At 48.3% G+C, this 8697-nt stretch overlaps 1 long non-coding RNA gene across 1 annotated transcript; it reads left to right on the top strand.

Moving 5' to 3' along the window:
• Positions 1-348: 348 nt before the first annotated feature.
• LOC122706893 lies at positions 349-3390 on the top strand. Its single transcript, XR_006344498.1, has 3 exons — positions 349-592; positions 692-764; positions 2710-3390. It is a non-coding gene; the product is annotated as an uncharacterized LOC122706893 (long non-coding RNA).
• Positions 3391-8697: the final 5307 nt, after the last annotated feature.

Raw genomic sequence — 8697 nt, 5'->3', positions numbered from 1 at the left:
GGATGCTCTTGCATTTCCGGGCTCTGGACAGAACCTCCCAGAGCTGAAAGGTGGCATTGTGCATGTGGGCTGATGACTTTGGCCTCCCAGCGCTCTGTAGATGCTGGCTCACTGGGGCCGGGACAAAGCCCTATTATGAAGGGCGCTCACACACACACACGTCTGAAGTGCGTGAACCCGCCACCCCGGCCCGCCCCGGCCCACGGAGGGCTGGCATCATTCTGCCCAGCCACTGTTCCCACAGCACCAGGGAGGTCACCCAGGGTGGTGATGCCCAGGGGCGCCTTTGTGGGTGTGGACCCTGCGCCTGCCTTCACTGAGATGGGACCAGCTGCTCTATACCTCTGCTGTGCTCCTGGTCACAGGCTGCGGCTCTGGTGGGAAGGAGGCGTCTGGAAGGAGCGATGCCCGGGTCCTGTTCAGCATCAGGGTGGGAGGCCAGGTCCTGGGTTCCCTGTAAGACAGAGTAGGTGTTATCTGGAGGACGCTGCATGTGTTGGCGGCAGAGAAGAGGACCACCTTTGTTCTTTTAGTCAATCAGTGTTTGTCAAGAGCCCACGATGGGCCAGGCTCTACGGATGCACAAAAACAGGTATACACACATATACACACTCACAGAGGCAGAAACTCATGACAGAGTTGATTGAAACCTAGGTCTGCTGATTCTCAAATTTCTTTTTTTTGTTTCTAGATGCACATTTTTTCATCCATGGTCGTGGCTGCATAAACCAGAGGAGAAGCTGCGGAAGCCAAGCCCAGAGAAGGTACAGAGCTAGCCACCATCACATAGCAGAGTTTGGCACCCAAATGGGGTTGAAAGCCCCAGCCTGGACTTGCCAAGGCTGCCAGCTCTTGCATCCTGAGATTTGGGCTCTTTGAATCTGCAGTACAGGCTGGACAGGAAGGAGGGGAGGGAAAAGGGCCTCGTGGTCACCTGGAAGATGGGGATGGAAGGCTGGTTAGTAGGTAATGAGACCGTGCCTGGTCCATCTCCCTCAGGAAGGCGGTGGGAATTCAGTGAGGACAGGTAATTTCAGCAGGGGTGAAACTGCAAAATCCATGTTGTCATTTTGACTAGTGAACTGGTTTAACACGGCGGCCTGTCTTACTGCGGACAGTTGGGCTAGGTGAGAAGGGCCCTTGCAGGCGCCATAATTCCCCATCCCACCACTCTCGGGGGCAGGGAGGGACCATTACTTGAAAGAAACTTCAGCTGGAAAAGAAGTTTACCCTCCTCAGCTTTGCCTGGGGTGCATTTCTTATCTGTGAGTAATAGGTTTTTCACAATCCACCTTTTATGTTCATTTCAATAATGCGCCCGGCTAAGCCAAGGTTCTCTTAAAGGAGAAGGCCCTGCTAATTTCCCGAGTGGTACAACCCAGCTAAGAGGCGCAGCAAACCTTGGGAGCCTCATCTTCCAAGTCACCTTCTTGTCAATGAAAAATTAAACCGAGAAGATGTATTTCTGCAACATGTAGACCAGAAAACCAGACAGAACGAAAACCTCCAAGTCCCAAAGATTTCAAAGCAAACACAGCTTTAGGGGCTTTTGAAGGGGAACGTGAAAGCCCCAGACGGTAAATATATGATATGTCTTGCAAGTCACAGCTGCTGGCCAACGATCCTGGGACAGGAGGTCACTGTGCTGGGCTGGTGTGAGGGACCCTTCTTCCTGCCAGGGTAGCTGCAGTACTGATCTGCCTTTTGCATTCGTGAACCGCGAGTGTCTGTCTACATCCGTGTTCACATGGGTGGGACGTTTCCTAATCCTCTGCACAAGCTAAAAGTACCCGTCAAGCAAGGTGGAATTAACCTTGTTTAGGCACTCTACACGGGCTTCCCAGCCCTATGAGAGTTTGTTTCTTTTCCTTTCACAGGGCCTCCCAGGTGGCTCAGTGGTAAAGATTCTGCCTGCCAATGCAGGAGACGTGGGTTTGATCGCTGGATCAGGAAAAGCCCCTGCAGGAGGGCATGGCAACCCACTCCAGTATTCTTTTTTCTTCTTCTTTTTTTTTATTATTTTTTTTCTTTTTTCATTTATTTTTATTAGTTGGAGGCTAATTACTTTACAATATTGTAGTGGTTTTTGTCATACATTGACATGAATCAGCCATGGATTTACATGTATTCCCCATCCCGATCCCCCCTCCCACCTCCCTCTCTACCCAATCCCTCTGGGTCTTCCCAATGCACCAGGCCCAATCACTTGTCTCATGCATCCAACCTGGGCTGGTGATCTGTTTCACCCTAGATAATACACATGTTTCGATGCTGTTCTCTCGAAACATCCCACCCTCGCCTTCTCCTACAGAGTCCAAAAGTTTGTTCTGTACATCTGTGTCTCTTTTTCTGTTTTTCATATAGGGTTATCATTACCATCTTTCTAAATTCCATATATATGTGTTAGTATACTGTAGTGGTCTTTATCTTTCTGGCTTACTTCACTCTGTATAATGGGCTCCAGTTTCCAGTATTCTTAACTGAGAAATGCTATGGACAGAGGAACCTGGTGGGATACAGTCCATGAGTCAGACAGTCCATGAGGTCGTAAAGAATCAGACATGCCTGAGGTGTCTGATTGCCCACATAGGCTGAATAACAGCGGTCAACAACAAGCAGGCACTCTATAGCAGTTCTATATAAACCATTGCAATTCATTAACAAAGGGTGGTTATTTATTCATTCATGTTTTTACTTATCTATTTCTAGGTGTATAGGCAACAAACACTCAGAGAGGCCAGGTGATTGACTTAAGGCCACACAGCAGGTACGGAACGGAGCCAGGACCCAATCTGCTTCTAAAGCCCTTCCGTCTTCTGTACCGTGGCCCGGCATCATGCCCAAGAAAGTCTCAAAATAAGTTCCATTCCATCACATCGATTCCTCCTCTCCCTTGTCTTCCCACGGCAGAGTTGGGTGCAGCTTTTTACCACACTCATCAACTTTTAATGTTTTGCTTTTTGAAAATATCTATAGCTGTGGGTCGAAGGCCAGAGCTGAATGAAGGTGCCTAGTGGGTGTCCGAAGGTTAATTTCCAGCTTGTTAATAAACAAACTCCCGGGACTCACACAGAACATTTTTTAGCATCTTGCAGTTTTGGTAAGTGACAGTTTTGCAAATTGCGGGTAAAGAACTTAAATGTCTAATTAAATCCTGAAGATGTACAGGAGTTTGAAACCCGTGATTGATGTTCACGGAGGTGCGGGTCCCTGATGGAGCCTGCCTGACAGAGACTGCAAAGCCCGCTCGGCGACTGATGTCTTGTTGTGATCCGGGTTGTCATTTTTTCATTACTGATTAAAATTAAAAATCTGCTTGGCAAATCCATTGTAAAAATTCCCTTCATGAGCATCGATGGGTACAAATTATTTTGTCAATCGTCTGGCAATCAAAACGGGGCTGGAGATGGTTTTCTAGCCCACACTTCTTTTTTATTCCCCTCACGCTCACGCCAGTGACTTTTCACAACAAAGTTTTCAAAAGCGAAGGTAGCAGTCTTGGCATTGCTTTAAAAAACGGAAGATTCATCTCTATTTTTTTAATGAAATGTTCTGTTTATGTGCGCCCCTCTCCCTGCCAAGAGTACAGGGGAAGGTGCGTGGTGGGAGAGTCAGTTTGTGCTCTGTAATTGTCTAATGCCTTGTAATGACAGGTGGATAATAGTAATAAAAGCCTTTATTAGGGTAGAAATCTGTTTTGAGAATGGAAGCATAAATTGTCTGGAACTGCGAGGCAGAAAAGGAATCTTGCTAACCTGCAAGCCAAATGGAAAATATTTACAGCGACTCCATTGAGATGGCTTTTGAGTCGTACCCACATGTCACTGGAGGGTGAGGGAGGGACAGGAGATGTGCGGGTGGCGTGGAGCTGGGCATGGAACACTGAGGGGGGACACCCGGGTTCCAGGCTTGGCCCAGTGCTGAATGAATTTGGGAGGGTCAACTCCCTCTCTGGGCCACATTTCCTCTTTTGTAAGATGAAGTAGTTGGATCACGCACCTGGTGCTGGCACTGTCTCCAATGCACACTCTGCCATCAGGTTTATTCATCTGAAGTCTGGAGTCCGCTAGGCATTTAAAGATACCCAGGATTCATCTAGGAAGGCAGAGTGTGGTTCCGGGGAGACAGCACCCCCGAGTTTGTAACTAGAAGCTCTGGGCTGGATCCTGATCTGCCACTTCCTCTTAAGAATTTACTCTTGTCTTTGAGTCTCAGCAGGAGATCAAACCAGTCAACCCTAAAGGAAATCAACCCTGAATATTCATTGGAAGGACTGATGCTGAAGCTGCAGCTCCGGTAGTTTGGCCACCTGATGCGAAGAACCAACTCACTGGAAAAACCCTGATGCTAGGAAAGATTGAAGGCAGGAGAAGGGGGCGACAGAGGATGAGATGGTTTGATGGCATCACTGACTCAGTGGACGCGAGTTTGAGCAAGCTCCGGGAAATGCCGAAGGACAGGGAAGACTGGCAGGCTGCAGTCCATGGAGTCTCAAAGAGTCGGACACGACTGAGCGACTGAACAACAAACTCCTGACCTGACTGGGCTTCCCAGGTGACGCAAGTGGTAAAGAACCCACCTGCCAATGCAGGAGACCTAAGACATGAGGGTTCGATCCCTGGGTTGGGAAGATCCTCTGGAGAAGGGCATGGCAATCCACTCCAGTATACCTGACTGGAGAATCCCGTGGACAGAGGAGCCTAGCGGGCTATGGTTCATAGGGTCACAAGGAGTCAGACACGACTGAAACGACTTGGCATGCACGCATGCACCCCTGATGTGACTAAGTGATTAAATAAGCTGACATCCAAGGAGATCCAGTGGGTGCCTGCCACGTGGTAATCACTGAATCTATGAATTAAAAAAATTCACAATCAGGTGTACAAAGAGCTCTTTGAAGGCGTCTGAGGAAGAGAATGACTCCTTGGACGTGTGTCACCCAGGCCTCTAGACCCCGGGAGAGTCCCATCACCAGGCACCACGTGTGAATTTTTTCTCCCCAGCAAGCAGTTCTCCCGACACTAGCTGGGTGTCCCACAGTGCAACCCAGTTCTGGCGCTACCCACTCGGAGCCAAGAGTTAGATCCTACTGGTTAAAGGCTTTGTCCCACGAGACTGACCCCCGCCCCCACTTCAGATAGCAATCACAAGTCTAGGTGGTCACCTGTGCTTTTGACTGGTGATTCTTGGAGGTTTTGGTGACGCCCCCCCACCCCCCACCCTGCCACCAAGCCCTCTCTCTCCGCCCTTCTGCCGCCGCCTCGCCACCAGTTCAGCGGATTTGCTAGAGCAGAAAACAGAGCCAGTGAAACGTTTTACCTACTAGATCACCAGTTCATTAGAAAGAGCTATAACTCAGGGACTGCCAGGAGGAAGAGACGCACAGGGCAAGGTGTGCAGGAAGAGATGTGGCACTTCTGTGCCCTCTTCAAGGCTGCCCCTCCCCAAATGAATCTCCAGTTGTTCACCCACCTCCAGCCCCCCCTGAGCTCAGGCGGGCGGAACTGAAAATCCCAGCCCTCCAATCACAGGGCTGGTTCCCCTGGCAACCATCCTTAGGTGTATCCAAAAGTCACCTCTTTCCCATAAACTCAGGTGAAGTTGAAAAGGTTTGTTACGAGTATCAAGACACCTTTATCGCTCTTATCACTTAGGAAATACTGAGGGTTTTAGGACCTCTATGCCAGAAGCAGGGAGAAAGACTTGTTACGTGTTTCTTGTTTCAAATCACCATATCACACCTCCCACCAGCTCCCATAGGCAACCCCAACCTGCTGGTGGGCCCCTTCCGTTATACTCAGTGGAATTGGGGGCACTGTTCTTGGCTGTAGGTGTTGGGAGGGCAAGAATTGATCTCATCCATTTCTGGGTCCTCAGATTCCTGCCTAGGGCTTTGTCCCAAATAGGTGCTTCGTACACGACTTGAAATAAGGACTAAATGTTTGATCGAGGTCACTGACAGGGAACATAGAAACAGAAATGTCCCCAAAGGAGATAAGGCTAATCACAAGAAGGTCTGAAACCAGTGCCTGGTTCTGGGTACCCAGCTGTATCCAGCTTCATCCTTATAGGCATCTCATTCAACTAACACAATGTCTGTATCCCAGGGTGGGATGCCATCCTCTCTGTAGTTCTTAGATACTCACAGGAATGAAGCTGCAAGAGGCACCTTCTGGAACTATAACTTAGACTTAATTAAAAAATACTTCATTCTGTTTGAGGTTGTTTGTTTACAATTTATGCACTTCATTTTTCCCTTCCTTGTTTCTAAAAACCTAAAGGTTTCCATTCTTCCAGGGAAGGCAAAAGCAGAATCTATTTTTGAAAGATTGAGATCCCAGGGTCATCTTTAATGAAAAACAACGTGCCTTCTGTCTTTTTATAGACCTGTCTGCTTACTGAGTACCTTGAACAAATCACAGGACAGAGAAAGAATTTGTAAACAATTGAAATCAGAAGGTTCAGAATTCCAAATTTCCATGCTTTTACAACTGAACTGGAGTATTTATGTCTCTTCACACATCCTTGGCATGTGAGCCTCATACAGAGAATGGGATATTATAAAATGCAAATAAATCCACATTTTTCTCCCTCCATAACACAGCAGGAACAGGGCTGTTGGGAATAAAGGCCATGGATATGTGAATAGTTAAAAAAAAAAAAAAGCACTTTAACGATTGGGCAATTTTCTATTTTGGAAAATGGTTCATTCCATTTTATAGGATGATTTCCCCAAACCTATATTTTGTGGATATTCTGCTAATGTGCCAACCCGCAGCTGGAGAGATGAGTGTGTGTTTTCCACACCCCTAAAACGGGAGCTCAGGCAGGCATTCCTGGATACTGGTGAGAAGCCCGAATCCAGAAGTCCTGGGGCACCGGATCCTCTCCTGTTCCCACTCAGCGAGGCTGATGCAGACAGGACATTTGGGGGCGTGTTATCTGAGACTGCACTGTCCGTTTGCATGTCCACCCACTTACCTTATGGACCCGTGATTGCTGAACCAAGTTTAATTATTTTGCTCCCCTCACTCACAGAGGACCTTGTGTTCCATGCAGGCAGTGGGAGTGCAGAAATTAATCAGACAGTCGTTGCCCTCGAGAAACACCTCAACCTGACTGGAGAGGCAAACAAAGGCAGAGTAGGAGAGAAGGGCTGGCTAGGGGAGATGTGACAACAGGAGGGGTCACCTGTGAGTTCCATCGGGGCTGTGGAACCTATCAATCAAGCGCAGTTCTGATTGATGTGAACGGCCTGAACTGATGCCATGGTCATCTGACAACCCTCTACCAGCCACGCTTCCATCCTGTATCAGTGGCAGACATTACTAATTGATCACGGCACACTTTCTCTTTCAGCCAGGGGTAACCATCACTGATCCATTGAAATTGACCCTAGAGGTTAAGTCTGGGTGTTAGTTGGGGTCTGGTGGTTGGAGAGAGCTCTGAGTTAGGACTCAGGAGACAGAGTTGCTGCTGGTTCTCTGTATAATACGGGCAAGACTATTAAATGAGGGAATGATGGAGGATCTTTAAAGTCTTTTCCAGCTCTGACATGTTAGTCACAGGTAAATTACTGAGGACATATTTCAGTCGATACATACTGATGGAGCACCTACTTTGTGTTGGAAATCGCATTGAGCTGTGAGGAGTAAAAGACACTGTCATTAGGAGCAGACAGGCATATATGTGGCCAATTCTAGTATCTTCTGAGAGTGAATGAACAATAATAGAAGCTTGGTGAAGGGCTCTGGGAGATAGGAGAGGAAAAGATGAACTGCGGGGAAGATTGGGACGGTTTCCTGGAGGAGGTGACATGTAACCTCAGTCTTGATGGACAAAAAGGAATCTGATAAGCAGAGAGGGTTTGATTTGCCATGAAAGTGAGGAGATTCCTATTCTTTCCTCTCTTTGTCTTCATTTCCTGATCTTCAAAGAGGGACCATAACCACCAACACCTCTCATCAGGATCGAGCAAGACAGTGGCTGGGCAATGTGCCTTGGCATGTATTCTATAATGACTCATACAAATGTCCATTATGATTATTACATTCATTCATTCAGTCAAGAAATATTTACTGAGCACCTACTATGTGCCAAGCCTACTCAAACCGTAGGGATGAAGAGGCCAAGGGAGAGGTAAGCATCTCTTCCTAGGAGTCTGCACTCTAGTTGGCATCTTAACTTGTGTTGAACATCCGAGCGTGTGAGCATGCCAGCATAAGACACTTCCACTTGTCTTTGGAACTTGGTGAGGTTGAACATGGTGAATTTCACAGACAAGTGAAATACTATTTCAAGGAAATAGTCTGTCCTTAGGAGGTGGCTCTGCTCCCTGGCGATCTCCCAGAACTGTTGTGTGGGTGAGACAAATCATCACCATCAAGGCAAAGAACATGAGCTAATGCTCATGGAAGGCTTAACATAGCTCCTGGCCTGGGAGCATGCTCTGCAGACACAGACTGAAGTCCGAGATTTCTTGCAGGCCGCTGGGCAGAGTCAAGGCCACAGCCGCACCTGACCCTCCCAGGAGCTCATGGGCCCCTCCCAGGAGCTGTGGGCACTGAGGCGTGTGGGGCTGATGCCTGCGGCAGGGTCACACAGCCTGCGTGTGGCCGAGCGGCTGTAGCTCCAGGGAGCCCAGTTCAAGCCAGCTTGCCCCAACCCCCCATCTGGGATCAATTCCCTCACCTGGGT

The sequence above is a fragment of the Cervus elaphus genome, chromosome 13, assembly GCF_910594005.1.
Source record: "Cervus elaphus chromosome 13, mCerEla1.1, whole genome shotgun sequence".
Classification (NCBI taxonomy): domain Eukaryota; kingdom Metazoa; phylum Chordata; class Mammalia; order Artiodactyla; family Cervidae; genus Cervus; species Cervus elaphus.
This window is presented reverse-complemented; position numbering and strand designations above follow the sequence as displayed.